Below are 23436 nucleotides of genomic sequence, written 5' to 3'. Positions count from 1 at the left end.
AAAAAATTAGCATATTGTGATAAAGTTTATTATTTTCTGTAATGTACTGATAAACATTAGACTTTCATATATATTTTTGATTCATTACACACAACTGAAGTAGTTCAAGCCTTTTATTGTTTTAATATTGATGATTTTAGCATACAGCTCATGAAAACCCAAAATTCCTATCTTAAGAAATTAGCATATCATGAAAAGGTTCTCTAAATGAGCTATTAACCTAATCATCTGAATCAACTAATTAACTCTAAACACCTGCAAAAGATTCCTGAGGCTTTTAAAAACTCCCAGCCTGGTTCATTACTCAAAACCGCAATCATGGGTAAGACTGCCGACCTGACTGCTGTCCAGAAGGTCATCATTGACACCCTCAAGCAAGAGGGTAAGACACAGAAAGACATTTCTGAACGAATAGGCTGTTCCCAGAGTGCTGTATCAAGGGACCTCAGTGGGAAGTCTGTGGGAAGGAAAAAGTGTGGCAGAAAACGCTGCACAACGAGAAGAGGTAACCAGACCCTGAGGAAGATTGTGGAGAAGGACCGATTCCAGACATTGGGGGACCTGCGGAAGCAGTGGACTGAGTCTGGAGTAGAAACATCCAGAGCCACCGTGTATAGGCGTGTGCAGGAAATGGGCTACAGGTACCGCATTCCCCAGGTCAAGCCACTTTTGAACCAGAAACAGCGGCAGAAGCGCCTGACCTGGGCTACAGGGAAGCAGCACTGGACTGTTGCTCAGTGGTTCAAAGTACTTTTTTCAGATGAAAGCAAATTTTGCATGTCATTCGGAAATCAAGGTGCCAGAGTCTGGAGGAAGACTGGGGAGAGGGAAATGCCAAAATGCCTGAAGTCCAGTGTCAAGTACCCACAGTCAGTGATGGTCTGGGGTGCCATGTCAGCTGCTTGTGTTGGTCCACTGTGTTTTATCAAGGGCAGGGTCAATGCAGCTAGCTATCAGGAGATTTTGGAGCACTTCATGCTTCCATCTACTGAAAAGCTTTATGGAGATGAAGATTTCATTTTTCAGCACGACCTGGCACCTGCTCACAGTGCCAAAACCACTGGTAAATTGTTTACTGACCATGCTATTACTGTGCTCAATTGGCCTGCCAACTCTCCTGACCTTAACCCCATAGAGAATCTGTGGGATATTGGGAAGAGAAAGTTGAGAGATGAAAGACCCAACACTCTGGATGAGCTTAAGGCAGCTATCGAAGCATCCTGGGCCTCCATAACACCTCAGCAGTGCCACAGGCTGATTGCCTCCATGCCACGCCGCATTGAAGCAGTCATTTCTGCAAAAGGATTCCCGACCAAGTATTGAGTGCATAACTGAACATCATTATTTGAAGGTTGACTTTTTTGGTATTAAAAACACTTTTCTTTTATTGGTCGGATGAAATATGCTAATTTTTTTAGATAGGAATTTTGGGTTTTCATGAGCTGTATGCCAAAATCATCAATATTTAAACAATAAAAGGCTTGAATTACTTCAGTTGTGTGTAATGAATCTAAAATATATGAAAGTCTAATGTTTATCAGTACATTACAGAAAATAATGAACTTTATCACAATATGCTAATTTTTTTAGAAGGACCTGTATATAGACAAATCCTTAGCGCAAGGGACTTAAATCTGCCACCATGGGTTGCTGATTGGGAGAAGGAACTACACCTTACACTAAATGATGCTGACAGAAAATGGATCCAAAAGTGTTCACATGTTTTTTTCAAGTGTATAAAAATACAAGAAAACTCTGTAAAGGTAGCGTTAACATGGTATAGGACCCCTGAATACCTTTTCAAAATTAAGTTGCTTCCCACAGATTTATGTTGGAGATGCAGTGCTGCTACTGGATCCATCTCTCACATCTGGTGGTCCTGTCCAGCCATTCGTCACTTCTGGGCAGATGTAGAACGCGCTATCAGCAAGATCTGCACCACGACCCTGAGACTCACAGCCCAGTTAGTATTACTTTGGCTGCCCACCCCAGATTTTCGTCCGGGGAAAATTAATTTGATCACACACTTGCTTATGGCTGCGAAACTTCTGACTCCCATAAAATGGAGATCAGTGGATCCACCGACCTTAGACATGTGGCGTGACAGGATCCACCAGATGTGCCAAATGGAAGAATTGATAGGGTGGACATATCACAGTAGAGACCGTTTTCTACAGCTTTGGCAACCCTGGCTACATTACAGAACAAGCTACCTGGATTCCCTGCAACCAGGAACTAGACCTACACGATGAAAGGTGCTCTTTTATGAGGCCTCTGAGAATGCCTGAGAATAGTCCAAAATACCTTCAACCAGAATCCAGACTCTCATTGGAACCTACAGGAAGCGTTTAGAGGCTGTAATTTCTGCAAAAGGGGGATCTACTAAAAATTGATCTCAATTATTTTTTGTGGAGCCCAAATTTATGCACCTGCCTAATTTTGTTTAAACAATTATAGCACACTTTCTGTAAAGCCAATAAACTTCATTTCACTTCTAAAATAACACTGTGTGTGTCTCCTATATGATATATTTAACTGACATTTTTAATGGTAACAACCAACGATTTATACAGGAAAATCATGACGATTAACAAGGTTGCCCAAACTTTTGCATCCCACTGTAATTGATGTTCTTTACTTATGATTGTAAGGTCATTCACCTAAGGGACTCTTTAGTCCTAGATGAGTGATTGTCTCGTACTTGCCTGTATTGTTAGGCTGTGCCTTCGAAGATTTATGCCTTGCTTTTAATACGATGTGATACACTCAACACTGTACTTCTATACTTAACTATTATCTTTGTTTGTCTAATAAAAAGAGATTTCAAACTAAATGAATGGTTCTGCATTAGGGCCACAAAGAAAAAATGAACCGATACGGACAAAAAATACGTTCATGTCTATGAGCCCTTAAAGAGTTTTTCTAATAAAGACATGTTTCCGCTCAGTCAAACCATAAGTTATATGACTATAGATCTTGAAACTGGTGCTGGTGACAACAATAACAAGAAGAGACCCCATCCTCCGTCTTTCTCCGATATAGTCTCTGTAGTTCTTATCTGATATATAGGCAGGTAAGGAATGGGAAATGAAATGATGCAGTCAAGATTTTTTTTGTATTTTGTTATTTTTTTTATTTTTTTAGGGGAAAAGGGGAGGGAAGAAAAGGGGAAGGGAAGATCATTATTAATTTTTTGGGAAACATTTTTTATTTTTTTATTTTTTTATGGAGGGGGATTAGGGAGAAAAGGGGAAGGGAGGAATGGGGAAGGGAAGTTTTTTTTAAAGTTTTTTTGTTTTTGGGGAAGGGTTAAAATTTTCATTTTTTTTTTTTCCTGGCAGGTGGCCGTACAGGATGGTGCTTGACGGTTCGCCTTCACACTGGCTCTTTTTCCAGAGGCTCTCTAGATTTCATTTTCCTCCATAACATGCAGATGCTGAAAAAAGAAAATCTATCAGTTATTTGATATTTGCTACTTACATGTCAGCTCTGAGTGAAATGTGTGCACAGATCCTCCAATGTTTTTTCTTACATTAGCTGCTTATTAGTCTACTGAAATTATAACATGTCTGGCCTTGTAATATGCGCCAAAATTATCATGCAGCGTTCAGTATTGTCATAAATCTGGAGCATCTAGCGACTGCCTGGACAAAGTTTACACTGTGTAATGAGTAATATTTATCTAAAATAATACGCCTGTTCCACAGAATATCTTATAAATGCTACCTACCATATGCCAGTGATCAGTATGATGGTGACGGAGCCGGCCACAGATATTGCTATGAGGGAAGCATTGTTGTTCCGTAGCTCCTCTAGAAGTGGCGGCTCAGGTGCTGTGATGTCAAGCACATCAGGAAGTGTAGGGCGAGGATGGTATTTTTTTGTCGCCTGTTTCGATCCGCTGATAACTAAATGAAGAAAACAATTACATTAATAGTTCATTCCATGAAGAGAACGATAATGACATTGTAGTGTATCTTATACATGAAATAACATGAAATATATGTCAGAATATCAGAATCGTCTGCATCATGGAGGCTCAGAAGCACTGTCAAAACCAAAAGTGGCTCCATTATAGTTTTTTTCCTTACAAATACTAATGTAAAATAACCCCACATTATAGGTGACAATTCAGATTTTCAGAACTAGATCCTTTCTCACTAATTATCACCCACAAGTAGATATGAATCCCGGGTATCTAAGAATTACCACTCAGCATAGTGCCAGTAATAATATGTCCTTACCTGCCACGTTATAGGTGATCTTACTCACTGGCACCTCAGAGTCCAGGATGGTGGTACACGTGTACCGTCCGGAGTCCCCCATCTGTACGCCCTTGATCACTAGATAGGGCTCCCGGGTGATTTTGGGATTGTGTTCACGAGGCTGTAGAAAAAATATGGAGAATTATTAAAGCTTCAGCTATCACAACTATTTATGATATAATATTTGTAATTTATCATAGTCATATCATTAAGACAAAAATTTAGAAAATTACTGATGATAATTTGCTGACATGACAGAAAGTCAGATTTTAGACCATATTAAGCAGCCTGGTGATGATATTGGGTGAAAGGACTTTCTGCTAAGTGGTTTTTGAGTAAGGAAAGGAATAAGTTTGGGAAGCGCTGCCTTAACATGATGATCATAAAACTCTAACTGAACAATCTCACAATTTTACCCTTATTTTCTTGGAAATCTGCATTGTACTTACCAGAGTGAACACGTTGTTATAGGTGTCCTCCAGCCTCGCGTACCATTCAAAAGTACAGTCCAGAATTAGTTCTTCATATTCTGGGATTTTTATATTTATCTCTAGAGAAACAGGAAAATGAAAGAAGATATTATAGAAGTAATTGTGTAGATATTCTGTTCTGCATTTAAGGGATGCCTCAATAACACGTCTCCTTCTATAAGACCTAATAGGAAATACGGCCATCATAGAGGGGACTGATAGTAACTGGTTATATTCTGCTATCTCCGCACCTCCACAGTTTACAGTCTCTGCCAGGTGAGACTTGTGATCTTTACATGGAGAGCAGGACCGTCCAGTTTTCAGATCTGAGAAAAGAAGAAAGAAATGAAAAGTTAGCCGAGCATTAAAGACACGTATAATATTAGAATAAATATGATAATCATGTGCTGGTATCTATCACCCCTCTGTCACCTGCACATGGACAGTATACTGTACAGGCTGCCACAAATCACCCTTCTAGCCTGCTTATGGACTGAATCATATTAATTTAAATATCCTCCTGCTTTGGGAAGTCTGGTGTATACCAGTGACTGGTATATTTAGTGCACGGTGAGGATTTGGGGTCCTATATATTTACTAATGTACTATATGAATTTAGATGTAAGAATAGAAACTTCTACTTTACCGAAACATCTGTTGGAGGTGCATAGGCAGCTGCATCTCTCCAAGTAGTCTGTGAAAAGAGGAGACATCATATAATAGTCAGCGAGTGCTGTGTAAAGTGCCTATGTAGTGCTGCTCACCTCTGTATAATAGGCACAGTACCCACAGTTTACATATAGTTTACACACACTAGTGGGAAAGGTCCATTGGCATGCATTGTATAGTGTAATTCTAGTTCCTCTGGCCTATGATAGAAATATTATACTGTACCTTGATTTTTTGGAGGGCCCCCGGCACAGACAACCTTCTCCTCGGCACAGGTCTTACAGTTGGTGTAGGTTTGCACCATTAATCCTGGGAAAATGCACTTGTGTTATAACCTTCCAATCTTATAGATAATAATAATGACAAGAAGCTGAATATGGTATAAAATGTACTTACCACAGCTGTCTGCACCTGAGGAATGGAGAAGAAAGAAGATATTACTGACCGTCCTCATTGTCAGACTCAGAAACCTCTAATTTCTGGGTCTCCTTATTATTACATGATGTCAGTGCCTCTGTGTTCGTCACTTTGTTTTCTAGATTTCCATTAACAGAAATCTCTGAGCCGCCCCAGAACGGTCCGGGCCTCTATAGAGCGCAGCAGCTCCTAGTGCAAACATCCCTGGCAGCCAATCAGATGCCGGCTTTCATATGTCCAGTACAGGGTAGGAGATAACAGCAGTGATCTGACTGGTGGCTGTGGGGATCTCTAGTTTGGGTCTACATTACTATTACTACAAGAGGCCTATGTGTGTAATGCATTTATATGTCATATTATAGCACGTGTTATATCTAGAAGAACTCACCTTGTTTATTTGGACACCTCCCTAAAAGTGAGAAATGAAGAAAAGCAGAATTACTAATAGAAAACAAAAGAGAACAGAAATCCCCTGTATATGAGGGCTCTATCTATAACACTGCAACAATACAAAAGAAAACTGCACGCATAGCAATTCCCAGTATAGAACATTTTATTCCAATCGCTCCCTCCTGTCACAAGGCTGTAGGGAAAGGTAAACAAGCAGAAAAAATCCTCTCTGACAACCTACCAGACACGTAGAAGACAAGTACAATGGTAGACAGAAGAAGATTCCACTTACGTTGGTTTGAGTCCTGGACGATAACCTTGAGCTTTTCTTTGAGTCGCTGGAAATGGAGTCCAATGATGTGAAGAAGCTGGACCTCTAAGATATATAAAGAGGAGAAGAATGAGAGACCGATCCCCTCATCTATCAGTCTGAGCCCCCAACACACTAATTCCTATTAATAAGAGAAGTAGAATTTCCACCTACGTATAAAATATTGTACTTACCCTTAAAATCTATATCCTGGATGACGTCCACAGATTTTTTATATTCAGACGCAATTTCAGATATAGCATATTTATCTGGAAGTAAAATAATGGTACAATAATTATCTATCTATTTATAGATTATATGAAATGGAGATAACAGTAATAATATAATTACCCAGTATCCCGACTTCATCCTCAAGGTAGTCCAGGACTTTTTTCTCTGCGGCTTTGGCAAACCGCTTGATGTTCACATAGGCTTCTATTGAGTCAATGTCATCGACTTGGCTTTTGATAAAGGTGTTGAATTCTTCCATAGCCATTTTCCCTCTGGAGTCGCATGGTATGCAACATAGAGACTGTCCGATGAAGACAGATGTTACAAGCAGTAGAAGCCACATGGTCTGAATAGAACCAGTCATTTTTTCATAAAATCGCTTCCTGTAGCAAATAATCGCTAAGGACGCAAGAGAGCAGAACTATGTCCCACTGAGAAGACAACAGCACTGCACAGATTATAGCATCAGGCACCGGTTAAGGGACATTTGTCTTTATGACATCATCAGAATATGCAAATGAGGCTCTGAAACAAGCAATTGGATTGGTGGAAAATGGGATTATGACATCACCAGAATATGCAAATACGGCTCTGGAACACATAAGCTATTGGATTGGTGGAACATGTAATTGTGATATCATCATATGAATATGCAAATTGACCCTGTACCTCACAGGCAGCAGACACATTCCAGCCAATCAGCAGTAGACCCTCCCTCCCAGACCCTCCCACCTCCTGGACAGCATCCATTTTAGATTCATTCAGAAGCTGCATTCTTAGTGAGAGGAGGGACAGTGTAGCTGCTGCTGATTTAATAGGGCAGGCATGGCCAACCTGCGGCTCTCCCGCTGTTGTAAAACTACAACTCCCACCATTCCCTGCTGTAGGCTGATAGCTGTAGGCTGTACGGGCATGCTGGGAGTTGTAGTTTTGCAACAGCTGGAGAGCCTCAGGTTGGCCATCCCTGTAATAGGGAAATCGATAGCTAGGCAAGTGTATTCAGTGTCCACTACAGTCCTGAAGGACACATCTGATCTCTGCTGTAAGGACAGCACCCCAAAAAGCCCATTTTAGAGCTAGAACATCAGTTTGCTTCTTTTTTTTTTTTTTCCTGGGTAATCTAATTGCAGTTGCCTGCCTGCCAGCATGTGTGTCAGGCTCACAGCGTATACTGTGCCCACTTGCCCAGTGCCACCACTCATATCTGGTGTCACAATAGCTTGCATTTTTAAAAAAAACTAAACTTTTTGGACTGTGAAATAATAGCAGTCAGTTTCCTTCACGCGTGTGCGTTTCAGGGCCTGCCAGGGCACAGTGTCACACCAGTGCCACTCATATCTGGTGTAACAGTAGTGTTCATAAAAAAAAAATTGAAATTTGACTGTGAAATAATAGCAGTCAGTTGCCTGCCCTTCACACGTGTGCATTTCAGGCCTGCCAGGGCACAGTGTCACACCAGTGCCACTCATATCTGGTGTAACAGTAGTGTTCATTTAAAAAAACTAGAAATTTGACTGTGAAATAATAGCAGTCAGTTGCCTGCCCTTCACACGTGTGCGTTTTAGGGCCTGCCAGAGCACAGTGTCACACTAGTGCAACTCATATCTAGTGTACATTTAAAAAAAAAATAGAAATTTGACTGTAATAGATTGAATAGCAGTTAGTTGTCTGCAAGCGTGTGTGTCAGGCCTACAGCGTCTAATCTGCCAACTTCTGCCAGTGCACAGTGACTCATATCTGGTGTCACAGTAACTTGCACGCATAGTACCACTAATCGGAAAAAAAATGACAGGCAGAGGCAGGCCACCCCGCAGAGGCCGTCGTGGTCGTGGTGCTATGATTCCCTTTGACCCTAGAATAATGCCCAGTGTTCAGAGGCCACGTACCCTGAACTCGAAAAGTTCTGAGGACATAGTTGACTGGCTAACACAGGACACCCAATCTTCTACAGCTTTCGCTAGGAACCTTGACGCACCATCCTCCTCCAGCTTAGCTTCGGGCACCTCTCAAGTTACCACTCGCCCACCTGCCACTACCACCAACACTAGCACCACAGCTGCTTCACTTGATCTGTCAGAGGAGTTATTTACACATCAGTTGGAAGAAATGAGTGATGCACAACCATTATTGCCAGAGGATGTAGATAACAGGGATATGTCTCAGGCAGCATTACCCACATGGACGTACGGTGTGATGATGATGATGTTGTACCCGCTGCTGCTTCCTTTGCTGAGTTGTCAGATACAAGTGAAGCGGTTGATGATGACGATGTGTCCGTGGATGTCACGTGGGTGCCCGCTAGAAGAGAAGAACAACAGGGGGAAAGTTCAGATGGGGAGACAGAGAGGAGGAGGAGACGAGTTGGAAGCAGGGGGAGGTTGTCGCAAGGAGCTAGTGGCACAGTCAGACGGCATGCATCGGCACCCGGGGTCAGCCAGACAGCACTCCAATCAACGCATGCTATTGCTACCACCAGAATGCCATCATTGCAGAGCTCAGCATTGTGGCATTTTTTTTTTGTGTGTCTGCCTCTGACAACAGCGATGCCATTTGCAACCTGTGCCAAAATAAACTTAGTCGTGGGATATCCAACACCCACCTAGGTACAACTGCTTTGCGAAGGCACATGATCGCACATCACAAACGCCTATGGGATCAACACATGAGTACAAGCAGCACACAAACTCAAAGCCACCATCCTCCTCCTGGTCCAGCATCTTCAGCCACGTCAACCACTGCTGTCCTCCTTGCCCCCTCTCAACCATCCGCCACTCCGTCTCTCGCCTTGAGCAGTTCCTGCTCATCTGCCCACAGTCAGGTGTCTGTCAAGGACATGTTTGAGCGTAAGAACCCAATGTCACAAAGTCACCCCCTTGCCCGGCGTCTGACAGCTGGCTTGTCGGAACTCTTAGCCCGCCAGCTTTTACCATACAAGCTGGTGGAGTCTGAGGCCTTAAAAAAACTTTGTAGCTATTTGGACACTGCAGTGGAAGGTACCCGGTCGAAATTTCTTTACTTAAAACCTGTACTCGATTGTGCAAAAGGAAGTAATGGCATGTCTGGAACACAGTGTTGGGGCAAGGGTCCATCTGACCACTGATACCTGGTCTGCAAAGCACGGTCAGGGCAGGTATATCACCTACACTGCGCATTGGGTAAACCTGCTTATGGCTGCCAAGCATGGAATGCGTGGCTCTGCAGAGGAGTTGGTGACACCGCCACGACTTGCAGGCAGGCCTGCTGCCACCTCCTCTACTCCTCCTACTCCATCCTCTTCCATAACCTCCTCGGCTGAGTCCTCTTCTGCTGCTGCGTCTTGCTCCACATCAACGGCACCCCCCCAGCTCCCCAGGGGCTATTCCATATCCCGGATTCGGCAGTGTCACACCGTCTTGGGGTTGACTTGCCTGAAAGCAGAGAGTCATACCGGACCAGCACTCCTGTCCACCCTGAATGCACAGGTGGATCAGTGGCTGACTCCGCACCAAATGGAGATGGGCAAAGTGGTGTGTGACAACGGAAGCAATTTGTTGGCGGCATTGAATTTGGGCAACGCCGGAAGAGGAGTGTGAGGAAGAGGAGTCAGAGAAGGAATGTGACTTTGAGGAGGAAGACCAACCACAACAGGCATCCCAGGGTGCTTGTTGTCACCTATCTGGTACCCGTGGTGTTGTACGTGGCTGGGGGGAAGAACATACCTTCAGTGAGATCACTGAGGACGAGGAACGGGACATGAGTAGCTAGGCATCCAACTGTCATGGAACCATGAACCAGACGTACAACAAGAGATAAGTGGAAATAAGAAGGCTTTATTGAAAATCAAGCTGTAAGCAAAAAGTCCAAACGGATGGCTAAACCGAAGCAGGGTCTTGCGTAGCCAGAGGTCAGGAACCAGAAGGGTAGTCAGATGAAGCCAGGATCAGGAACCAGCGGGGTAGTCAGACGAGGCCAGGATCATGAACCAGAAGCAGCAGCAGTCTTAGAAGCATGTGAACACAGGAGGACCAAGCAAGGAACTGAAGCCACAGACCTCCTATATATATGAGCTAGGCACCCAGCTCCTCCCAGTGGAAAGGAGAAGCCGCAGGGTGGGAGGCTACAAGAAACCCAGAAACCAAGATGGCCGCCAGCACATGTCAAACGAAGGAGAACAGCAAGAAGGTAAGACCATGACAGTACCTCCCCCTCAAGGGCCCCTCCTCCGCGGAGTAAGGAACGGTTTCTGAGGGAAGCGTGCGTGGAAGGCTCGGAGCAAAGCAGGAGCATGGACATCTGCGGAGGGAACCCAGGAACGCTCCTCTGGACCATAACCACGCCAATGGACCAAAAACTGCAACCGACCGCGGACCAGGCGTGAGTCCAGGATATTGCTCACCTCATATTCCTCACGATTGCCCACTTGGACCGGACGGGGCCGAGGAACCGAGGAAGTGAAACGATTACACACCAATGGCTTCAACAGGGAGACATGAAACACGTTGGAGATCCGCATGCCAGGAGGAAGCGCAAGGGCATAGGCTACCGGGTTTACCCTGCGAAGCACTCGGAAGGGACCAACAAAGCGAGGCGCCAGCTTGGGAGTGGGCACTCGAAGGTTAAGGTTGCGTGTGGACAACCATACACGGTCTCCGACCTGGTAGGAAGGAGCGGGCGCTCGTCTGCGATCAGCCTGGAGTCTCTGGCGCTGCGCAGAGACCTCAAGGGACCTCTGGATCTGTACCCAAGAAGCACGTAGGACGGAAAGGTGATCCTCCACAGCCGGAATATCCTGGGGAGAGAATACCTCCGGTAACACGGCAGGTTGGAACCCATAATTGGCCATGAAGGGAGATGTCCCAGAGGAAGAGTTCACCGCCGTGTTCCTGGCAAACTCAGCCCAAGGCAGGAGGTCAACCCAATTGTCTTGGTGATCGGAGACATAGCAACGAAGGAATTGCTCCAAGGCCTGATTGGATCGTTCTGCGGCCCCATTGGACTGAGGGTGGTAGGCCGAGGAGAAAGAGAGATGAATCCCCAACTGGGAGCAAAAGGCACGCCAGAACCTGGACACAAACTGACTCCCCCGATCCGACACAATCTCCTTGGGCAAACCGTGCAACCGGAAGACCTCCCTGGCGAAAATCGTGGCCAACTCTTGTGCAGAGGGTAACTTCTTGAGAGGAACACAGTGGCACATTTTGGAAAACCGATCCACAATCATGAGAATGACCGTATGGCCTCGGGATGCAGGGAGGTCCACAATGATCTCCATCCCCAGGTGTGACCATGGGCGCTCCCCGGTGGCTATGGGTTGCAAAAGGCCCAATGGAAGGTTCCGAGGGGACTTACTCTGGGCACAAACGGAGCATGCCGCTACATATGCGGCGATGTCGGAACGTAGAGAAGGCCACCAGAACAGACGTGAAACAGCCCAGGACAGCTGATTCTTTCCAGGATGCCCCGCGGCCTTGGAGTTATGGTAGGTTCGCAACAACCGAGTGCGCAACTCCTCAGGCACAAAACATCTGCCGTTGGGTCTCCCAGAGGGAGCACCAGATTGAGCCGCCAAAATCTGCTCACCCAGGGGAGAGGTCAGGCTGGTGCGAATGGCGGCCAGGATCTGATTCGGAGGTATGACCGAAGTCGGAATCGACTCCTCCCCGGACAGCTCGGAGTACTGCCATGATAAGGCATCCGCTCTGATGTTCTTGGAACCGGGTAGGTAGGAGACCACGTAATTAAAACGTGACAAGAACAGAGCCCATCTGGCCTGACGTGGTGTCAATCTCTTGGCCTCAGAAAGGTAGGTCAGATTCTTGTGGTCCGTCAGGATGAGAACCGGAACCACCGAACCCTCGAGCAAGTGCCTCCATTCTTTAAGGGCCTGCACGATGGCCAATAACTCCCTGTCACCAATCTGATAGTTGCACTCCGCGGAAGACAGTTTCCGGGAGTAAAACCCACAAGGAAGCAGAGGACCCTCTGGTGTTCTACGCTGAGACAGAAGGGCGCCTACTCCCGTCTCAGACGCGTCCACCTCGAGGACAAAGGCAACCCAGGGTTGGGATGCGACAGAATCGGAGCCGACACAAAGGCGGACTTTAGAGCCTCAAAAGCTCGGATGGCCTCGAGCGGCCAGACCTGGAAATTACTGCCCTTCCTGGTCAGATCCGTGAGAGGCTTGGCTAGCATAGAAAAGTCCCTGATGAACTTCCGATAATAATTGGCGAAGCCCAAAAAGCACTGCAGGGCATGGAGACCACTGGGCTGGGGCCACTGTAAGACAGCCGAAACCTTCTCAGGATCCATGGAGAACCCCTCAGCGGAAATGATGTAACCTAAGAAGGTTACCTGGGATCGGTGAAATTCGCATTTCTCAAGCTTACCGAACAGCCTGTTCTCTCGTAACCGTTGCAACACTCGTCTGACATCCATAATGTGGGCCTCCATGGATTCAGAATATACCAAGATGTCATCCAAATAGACCACCACACACTGCTGCAACAGGTCACGGAAAACATCGTTGATGAATTCCTGGAAGACTGCGGATGCATTGCACAACCCAAAGGGCATAACCAAGGATTCATAATGACTGGTCCTGGTGTTAAACGCGGTCTTCCACTCATCGCCCGCCTTGATCCTTACCAGGTTATATGCCGCCCTCAGGTCGAGTTTGGTAAAGACCGTGGCCCCTTTGAGGCGATCGAACAGCTCGGAAATCAAGGGTATCGGGTAAGCGTTCTTGATCGTGATGCGATTGAGACCCCTGTAATCGATGCAAGGCCTCAACTCACCGCCCTTCTTTTTCACAAAGAAAAATCCAGCCCCTGCCGGGGACGAGGATTTGCGAATGTGTCCGCGTGAAAGCGCCTCCCTCACGTACTCCTCCATGGCCTCATTCTCCGCTACCGACAGTGGATAGACTTTGCCACGAGGAGGAACGGCACCAGATTGTAACTCTATGGCACAATCGTATGGGCGGTGCGGAGGTAGGGCAACCGCGCGCACCTTATCGAATACATCCCGGTACTCTTCGTATTCAGGAGGCAACATAGAGTCCGAGGAAGTACACAGCAACTTGACAGGCCCATGGATGCAACTAGCCCCACACTGCGGTGACCACGAGAGGATCTCGGCCGATCTCCAATCGAAAGTCGGATTATGCTTCTGGAGCCAGGGGTACCCCAAGACCACCGAGTAGTGTGGAGACGAAATCACCTGGAGACAGACCGACTCTCTGTGAACGGCACCAATGGCTATCCCCACTGGAAGGGTCTCATGAGTCACGTGTGGCGGCAGAAGGGGTCTGCCGTCTATCGCCTCAAGAGCCAGTGGGGAACCTCGAGGCTGCAGAGGAATGGAATTGGCGGCAGCGAACACACTATCAATGAACAAACCACCAGCACCAGAGTCCACCAACGCCTGGGTCGTCACCGAGCCCCCGACCCAGGAGAGGACAACAGTGATCAGTGGTTTGTCAACACGGGAAACCGGGGACGAGGAGACTCCACCCAAGATCTGCCCCCGACAGGATCTCAGGTGCGAGCGTTTCCCGGACGGTTCGGACATGCCAACCGAAAATGCCCACCGAGACCACAGTACATGCATCGGCCCTCGCGTCTCTGGAGTAGCCTCTCCCCCTCGGACAGGCGAGCAAACCCCAGCTGCATGGGTTCACCCCCAGACAAGTCATCCCCAGGAGGCGTGGGAGGAGAGGGAGGCACGGGTGGGACAGCAAACGTAGGCGCCAATCTGTTAGAAGGCCTCCGCAGGCTCTCCTTAAAGGAAGGTCTCTCCCTGAGTCTGGTGTCAATCAAAATCAGGAAAGAAATAAGAGACTCGAGCTCCACTGGTAGGTCCTTAGCTGCAACCTCATCCTTCAAGGCATCCGAGAGACCATGAGAGAAAGCAGCGACCAGAGCCTCATTATTCCAGCCCACCTCTGCTGCCAGGGTACGAAACTCAATGGCGTATTCAGCTACGGATCGTGAACCCTGTCTGATGGACATAAGGAGCTTCGCAGCAGAGGCAGCACGAGCCGGCACATCGAATACCTTCCGAAGAGAAGCAACAAAACCGGAAAACTCGGCAACCACCGGATTGTTGTTCTCCCATAAAGGGCTGGCCCAGGCCAAGGCCTTGTCCGAGAGCAGCGAGATCAAGAAGCCCACCTTTGATCTCTCAGTAGGAAAGGCATGTGGCAGCAACTCGAAATAAATGCCCACCTGGTTAAGGAAACCTCGGCACTGAGTTGGCTCTCCCCCAAAGCGCTGTGGAAGGGGGGCAGAACCGGTCATACCCCGAGACACCGCAGGCGCAGCAACAGGTGTCGGGGTAGACTCTGGCGCAACAACCGGAGCGGCAGTAGGAGCGGGCCCAGGAGCGACAACCGACCCATCGGCAACGGAAGCGAAATGAGCCGTGCGTTCAAGCAGGGTTTGCAACGCCACAGCGAACCGACCCAACAGGTGATCCTGCTGATCAAGTCTGGCAATCAGCGTAGGTAGCGAGGATGGCCCTGTACCGTCAGAATTCATGGCTTGGTCCTAATGTCATGGAACCATGAACCAGACGTACAACAAGAGATAAGTGGAAATAAGAAGGCTTTATTGAAAATCAAGCTGTAAGCAAAAAGTCCAAACGGATGGCTAAACCGAAGCAGGGTCTTGCGTAGCCAGAGGTCAGGAACCAGAAGGGTAGTCAGACGAAGCCAGGATCAGGAACCAGCGGGGTAGTCAGACGAGGCCAGGATCAGGAACCAGAAGCAGCAGCAGTCTTAGAAGCATGTGAACACAGGAGGACCAAGCAAGGAACTGAAGCCACAGACCTCCTATATATATGAGCTAGGCATCCAGCTCCTCCCAGTGGGAAGGAGAAGCCGCAGGGTGGGAGGCTACAAGAAACCCAGAAACCAAGATGGCCGCCAGCACATGTCAAACGAAGGAGAACAGCAAGAAGGTAAGACCATGACACCAACCTTGTGCAAATGGGGTCTTTCATGCTGTCGTGCCTGTTGAGGGACCCTCGTATAAAAAGGCTGAAGGAGAACGACCTGTACTGGGTGGTGCAGCAGTTCCAAAATAAATTAAAAAGTATGCTTTACACAGCATATAAGGGTGATGTCACAGCACAACGGGAATCTAACAGGGGAAGAGGTGAAAGTAATCCTCCCCCTACCACGACCACGCCGGCAAGGACAGGGCGCTTTACAGATGTGTTGTTGATGGAGGACATGCAGAGCTTTTTAACTCCTACCCATCGCTACAGCCCTTCGGGGTCCACCCTCAGAGAACGACTCAACCGACAGGTAGCAGACTACCTCGCCTTAACTGCAGATATCGACACTCTGAGGAGCGATGAACCCTTTGACTACTGGGTGTGCAGGCTTGACCTGTGGCCTGAGCTATCCCAATTTGCGATAGAACTTCTGGCCTGCCCCGCTTCAAGTGTCCTGTCAGAAAGGACCTTCAGTGCAGCAGGAGGTATTGTCACTGAGAAGAGAAGTCACCTAGGTCAAAAAAGTCTAGATTACCTCACCTTTATTAAGATGAATGAGGGATGGATCCCAAAGGGACTGACAGTGGGCGATACATTCGACTAAAAAAGGCCTGGTGATGAGATGATCTGCCTTGGGCTAAAAATGGTCCACACGCTGCTGTATTTTATCTCTGAATGCTGGATGACTTGCGTGACTTATCCGCTACAAACTAGGGTTCAAGCCACAATGTTTTAGGGCACTTTCTACCTGGGAAACAAACATCAATTTTTCTGGCCACTGCTACAGCAGCGGCTGCAACAATACCTAATTTTTCAGGCATGTGTACATGCCTAATTTTTCTGGCCTCTGGTGCTGCACTGTGTCTTCAAAAACCAAACAAAAAAAAGGCACATACATGTGTCAATTCCCCTTTGTGATCGTTACCTTGTTGTGGTGAAGGGGCTTGCATATCACAATGAAGCGACCACCTCTATGAGTGTGTTGGCAATGGCAATGTTGGCACACCCCAGATGATAAGGTCATTGCTTCATTGTGAACAGACCAAAAGCGATTGTCTGGATAATTTTGCATAGAAAAAACATTAATTTTCTTTGTGATCATCTAAGGTGATCATTAAAGCCTACTAGGCCAACAATGGGCCCACACTGCAGAATCATTGTTTTCTGGGTCACTTAACTGTCACTGAACTACCTCAGCACGACCATAGATTTTGAAAAACCCCCATCGCCTGCAATCTCCCAAATGTGAGCACGAGCACAGTCATCACTACACCAAGATTGACGCATAGAGAAATAAAATTTATGTCATGAGTGTGTCAACTATTGACAACTCTTTGCGGTTGTCTAAAATCTATTCCATACACGTCCCCTGATAGGGGACGTAACAGGGATTAAACTGATAAGAATAGTACTACTTAACACGCCACTCATATCTGGTGGCACATTAGATTGCACGCGCAGTGCCCCAAATTGGAATTTAGAGGACCGACCAAGCATCTTTTTCCATCTCCCGGTTCCTAAAATCGATGCCATATACACGTCCCCTGATAGGGGATGTAACAGGGATTAAACTGATAGGAATAGTACTACTTAACACACCTTATAATAACGCAGAGAGTGGCAACGCAGAGAGAGGAGTCTGAAGAAGAGGAGTCAGAGGAGGAAGGTGGCTTTGAGGAGGTGGAAGAATAAACACAGCCGGCGTTCCAAAGGGCTTGTTGTCACCTTTCAGGGATCCTTGGTGTTGTACGTGGCTGGGTGGAGGAAGAGACCTTCAATGACATCAGTGAGGACAAGGAACGGGACATGGCTAGCTTGGTATCCAACTTTGTGCAAATGGGGAGTTTGCGGTTGTGCAAATGGACTGTTTGCGGTTGTTTGCGGTGCGTTAAACAGGGAGTTTGGCCTGTCACTGTGAAGTGGGCATAACCGTTACACTACCTGATCGATACAACATCATACCTGATGTTTAAAAGCACGTTATTCCAAACAATTTTAGGAATGTTAGGTGATTTATGCCTTTTTATGGATTAAAACCCGACTCTGCGTCAACTACATAATTTTCCATGGGAGTTTTGCCTTGGATCCCCCTCCGGCATGCCACAGTCCAGGTGTTAGTCCCCTTGAAACAACTTTTCCATCACTATTGTGGCCAGAAAGAGTCCCTGTGGGTTTTAAAATTCGCCTGCCCATTGAAGTCAATGGCGGTTCGCCCGGTTTGCCCGTTCGCGAACATTTGCGAACATTTTTGCGAAAATTTGCGTTCGCCGTTCGTGAATGGAAAATTTTATGTTCGCGACATCTCTAGTAACGACCCCAAAAAGTGATTTATTTCGTGAAATGAATGTGCTCCTCTGTGAATACAGTTCTTTCTTCCCACAACCTCAGTGGCGACTCTAGGAAAAATATATATTTGGGGGGTACATAAGATACCACAGTCAAAAATGGGGGGGCACTAATAATTTTCACTACTTAATCATACTACTGAAAAAAACTAAATAAGTATATATAAATAAATTTACAAAATACGAGCGTATTGTGATATGCAGGGATACCTTTTTATTGTACTAACCTAATACTTAAAAGACAAGCCTTCGAGAGTTTTCCTTTCTCCTCAGTATTGCTTCAGACCTGAGAAACACTCTCGAAAACTTTTCTTTATAGTTTAAAGCAGTTTCAGCAAACAGCAGGGCTGTGTAAATAATCACACATGGCACTAAAGAAGACCAATGAACAGACGCTCACAGGCTTATTCACAAAAGGGTTAAGAGTTTGAAGAAGGGAACAATCTAGGACAACATAACTAAATAGGAAAGTGAGCTGAATTGGAGAATGTTTTTCAAATCAGCTATGTTGTCCTATATTGTTAACTTCTCCTGACTTCTCCAAACTCTTCACCCTTTTGTGAAATAATCCTGTAGGTGTTGTTGGTGTATGCAACTGACACTACTTACCGTATTCTGCTTGTAACACAGAATGCGGCAGTCAGGGGTGTGTGTAACACAGAGTGCGGTGTTTAGGGGTACGTGTAACTCAGGGTTCACTGGTCAGGGGTGCTTGTAACGCAAGGTACGCTAGTCAGGGGTGCATGTAACGCAGGGTACGCTGGTCAGGGGTATATGTAATGCAGGGGGCGCTGGTCAGGGGTGCATGTAACACAGGGGCGCTGGTCAGGGGTGTATCACAGATAGAAAAGGTACTTACAGTTCTGATGTGCTCTGTCCTCGTGCCTTCTTACTCTAGGCGTGGTGGCAAGGGGAGGGGCGTGCAATGATGTTTCCTGATGTCAAATCCCCAAGCCGCATTCTTTTCTGCCTCTGCAAGCCCTGCTAGGCTGAAATACACAGGCAGCCAATGGCAGTGCTGCCCTCTCCCTCCCAGCCAAGAGCAGCTGAGGTGGGCGGCGGAAGATTCGCTTGGCTGCCGACTGCCGAGGAGCCCATAGTGAAGTAGGTGGGCAGCATGGGCATTATTTTCAGTTTGGCAAAACTGACAGATGGCTGCTGTACTAGCGGCTGCGGCGGCCATCGTTTTAAAGGGGAATCAGCGGGGGGCAAGGAATAACCTAGGGGGGGCAATTGCCCCCCTCGCCCCCTGTAGCGACGCCTATGCACCACCTTAAAAATAAATTAGCTAAATTTGGTGCACAAATTGTGCCCATAACAGTCCACGTGATCTGTAAATAATATTTACCATCAAAAGTAAAATAGTTGCGTGACTGTAAAAATTTTAACAAAGTGAGAACAAATTGATTGTGTTTATATAAATGTATGCCCCTTGTGCTCAAATAATAATTGATGGCTTCCAATCCAAGATGGTGTCAGATACTTGTGTATAGCGCCTCAACATCAAGGCTCACTATTAATGTATTCTTCCCTACATGTATCTCTTGCAATTTAGATAAGACATCTTTGGTGTCTTTCAGATAGGATGTCCGGGTCAGGACAAATGTGGATATAATTTTATTCACGTACTTACTAATGCCTTCTCAAAGATTCTGATTGTCCAGTACTATTGGTCTACCAGGGATCGGATTGTGTTTTTTATACATTTTTGGGATAGCATAAAAGGCAGCTATCACAGGTTTTGGCTTAAACAAGACTTTATATTCCTCTTTGGTTATGAGGCCTTCCTTTTTTGCAGCTTGCAATATCTCCTTTAGTTCTTGTGTATATCTCATAGCAGGATTACTTGGCAATTGTTTGTATGTATTTTCATCTTTTAGAAGTCCATTACCATCCCTTTGTAATCAGTTTTATCCATCACAACCACGTTACCTCCCTTATCTGATGGTTTAATTTCCAATTCCTGATTATTCATAAGTTCTTGCAAGGCATTTTTTTCTTTTCGATTTAGATTGTGATTTTCAATAGACTTTTTAGTTTTTATCTTTTGTAGATCAGCTGGTACTAGATTTAGAAATGTTTGTATATCACCATATTTGGTAAAAGGCGGCGCAAATGTAGATTGGGGAGTTAGCGTAGAAAAAGGTGCTGACGGGGTAATAAATTCACCCATCAAAATTTGGCACTGGTGGCCTTTTTGTATCAGATTTTCATGTTCTGAATCTAGGACAATGTTAGATAGATTAATGATCCGCATTCCCAAATTTTGTTGTTGAATGCCTATGTTTTTTGTTATTGGTATCCCCATTTGTCCAGATCCCTCAACTGTATCCCCGACACCAAAAAAGGAGTAGTTGCCGGTGTCATAGTTATAGTTGATAGAGATATCTGTTGAGGTACCATAAAGACAGAATATGAGGATGAGGTTATTGATGCTCCCTCTCTAGTCTGTATCCCTTGTCCGCCATTGGTTAGATGTTGATTTAATTGGCATTTTGAGGAGCTATTAGGATTATACTTTCTTTGCGGTGGACCCGATTTATTTTTTGCCTTACGTTTGGTCCAAAGTTTTGAGTTATACCCACTTACCTACAATTCTGTAGTTTCATATTTCAATATATCAGTATAATATGTGCAAAAAGTAAGAGGGTCCAGCTTCTGGTGAAACAATATCCTTTTTTTGATGTGGTAAAATCCATACAGTGCAAGACAAGTGCAAAATCGACGCGTTTCGGATCCCAAGTTAACGATCCTTACTCATGATATAAAAAGCTATCTGTGACACTCCCATATAAATACACCTCCTCTGATCACACACATGGAAACAACATCACATAGTAAACAGGTATGGAACAGCAAATCCAAACGTATACAAAAAAGAATAAAATTTAAAAATAATACAAACCGGATTCCAAAAAAGTTGGGACACCAAACAAATTGTGAATAAAAACTGAATGCAATGATGTGGAGATGGCAAATGTAAATGTTTTATTTGTAATAGAACGTAGATGACAGATCAAACGTTTAACCCGAGTAAATGTGTCATTTTAAAGGAAAAATATGTTGATTCAAATTTTCACGGTGTCAACAAATCCCAAAAAAGTTGGGACAAGTAGCAATAAGAGGCTGGAAAAAGTAAATTCGAGCATAACGAAGAGCTGGAAGACCAATTAACACTAATTAGGCCAATTGGCAACATGATTTGGTATAAATAGAGCTTCTCAGAGTGGCAGTGTCTCTCAGAAGCCAAGATGGGTAGAGGATCACCAATTCCCACAATGTTGCGCATAAAGATAGTGGAGCAATATCAGAAAGGTGTTACTCAGCTAAAAAATTGCAAAGACTTTGCATCTATCATCATCAACTGTGCATAACATCATCCGAAGATTCTGAGAATCTGGAACAATCTCTGTGCGTAAGGGTCAAGGCCGTAAAACCATACTGGATGCCCGTGATCTCCGGGCCCTTAAACGACACTGCACCACAAACAGGAATGCTACTGTAAAGGAAATCACAGAATGGGCTCAGGAATACTTCCAGAAACCATTGTCAGTGAACACAATCCACCGTGCCATCCGCCGTTGCCAGCTGAAACTCTACAGTGCAAAGAAGAAGCCATTTCTAAGCAAGATCCACAAGCTCAGGCGTTTTCACTGGGCCAGGGATCATTTAAAATGGAGTGTGGCAAAATGGAACACTGTTCTGTGGTCAGACGAGTCACGATTCAAAGTTCTTTTTGGAAATCTGGGACGCCATGTCATCTGGACCAAAGAGGACAAGGACAACCCAAGTTGTTATCAACGCTCAGTTCAGAAGCCTGCATCTCTGATGGTATGGGGTTGCATGAGTGCGTGTGGCATGGGCAGCTTGCATGTCTGGAAAGGCACCATCAATGCAGAAAAATATATTTAGGTTCTAGAACAACATATGCTCCCATCCAGACGTCATCTCTTTCAGGGAAGACCCTGCATTTTTCAACAAGATAATGCCAGACCACATTCTGCATCAATTACAACATCATGGCTGCGTAGGAGAAGGATACGGGTACTGAAATGGCCAGTCTGCAGTCCAGATCTTTCACCTATAGAGAACATTTGGCGCATCATAAAGAGGAAGGTGCAACAAAGAAGGCCCAAGACGATTGAACAGTTAGAGGCCTGTATTAGACAAGAATGGGAGAGCATTCCTATTTCTAAACTTGAGAAACTGGTCTCCTCGGTCCCCAGACGTCTGTTGAGTGTTGTAAGAAGAAGGGGAGATGCCACACAGTGGTGAAAATGGCCTTGTCCCAACTTTTGGGGGATTTGTTGACACCATGAAATTCTGATTCAACATATTTTTCCCTTAAAATGGCACATTTTCTCAGTTTAAACTTTTGTTCCGTGATTTATGTTCTATTCTGAATAAAATATTAGAAGTTGGGACCTCCACATCATTGCATTTAGTTATTATTCACGATTTGTATAGTGTCCCAACTTTTTTGGAATCCGGTTTGTAATAAAATAAACAATAAAATGTTCTCAAATTCATTAGTATTGTAAAATCAAATCATGTTTTTTGTTCATGCCAGTGGGAAAGCAGCTACCAAGTTCAAAGATCCAATATGCCTCTGTGGTCACCCCCCTAACTGGGAGCGTGACCCTCTCCACACCCTGTGCTCTAAAACTTTTTGTGTTACCCTCATGTACAATGGCAAAATGCAGAGTGGCAGGAGAAACATTACGTGTTTGATAGTGAGGTATGTCAGATAAATGTTTCAGTATCCTGGTTTTAATCTGTTTGGTAGTGCATCTTACATATTGCATGGAGCATTCAACACATGTGATTAAGTAAACTGCAAACTCAGTGTTGCAGTTGATATATTGTTTAATCTTATGACTTCTACCATTCGCTGTAGATTTAATTGTTTGACTGACAGACATGTGTTCACAACATATGCATTTTCTGTGGCCACATTTGTAGCTACCTTGATATGTTAGCCACACTGGTTGGGCATTCGGGCAGTCACAGAAAAGGCTGGGACTGATCCTATGACCCAAAGTGGGGACCCGGTGTGCAGCACATGTGATGCCTGCTGAAATCACTTCACTCCATTCAGTTTCATAGTTTAGCACCGGAAGGTGTTTTTTGACAATTTGATAAATGTCAGCATATTCTTCACTATAGCTGGTGGTAAAAAGTGACTGATTTGCTTTCTTCTCGAGTATTCGTCTTTGTAACAGGTTCCTCAGGGAATACTAATGTATTTCTGTCCAGTGCTAACGCCCATTGTCTAGCTTTCCTTATAGATCGTGTAGAGTATGATCTGGAGTGTAACCTAGAGCTGATAGCAGCCTCTTCAGCAAAAGACTCATTGGTGGAAC

General features: G+C 45.5%; 1 long non-coding RNA gene across 1 annotated transcript; it reads right to left on the bottom strand.

The window, feature by feature from the left end:
• Positions 1-4761: 4761 nt before the first annotated feature.
• LOC122931458 lies at positions 4762-5650 on the bottom strand. The gene is made up of 4 exons (XR_006388234.1): positions 5630-5650; positions 5382-5429; positions 4987-5061; positions 4762-4815 (listed from the first exon to the last, which is right to left on the bottom strand). It is a non-coding gene; the product is annotated as an uncharacterized LOC122931458 (long non-coding RNA).
• Positions 5651-23436: the final 17786 nt, after the last annotated feature.

This window comes from Bufo gargarizans, chromosome 3 (assembly GCF_014858855.1).
Source record: "Bufo gargarizans isolate SCDJY-AF-19 chromosome 3, ASM1485885v1, whole genome shotgun sequence".
NCBI classification, from domain to species: Eukaryota; Metazoa; Chordata; class Amphibia; order Anura; family Bufonidae; genus Bufo; species Bufo gargarizans.
The sequence above is the reverse complement of the archived record's forward strand: the minus strand, read 5'-3'. Positions and strand labels throughout refer to the sequence as shown.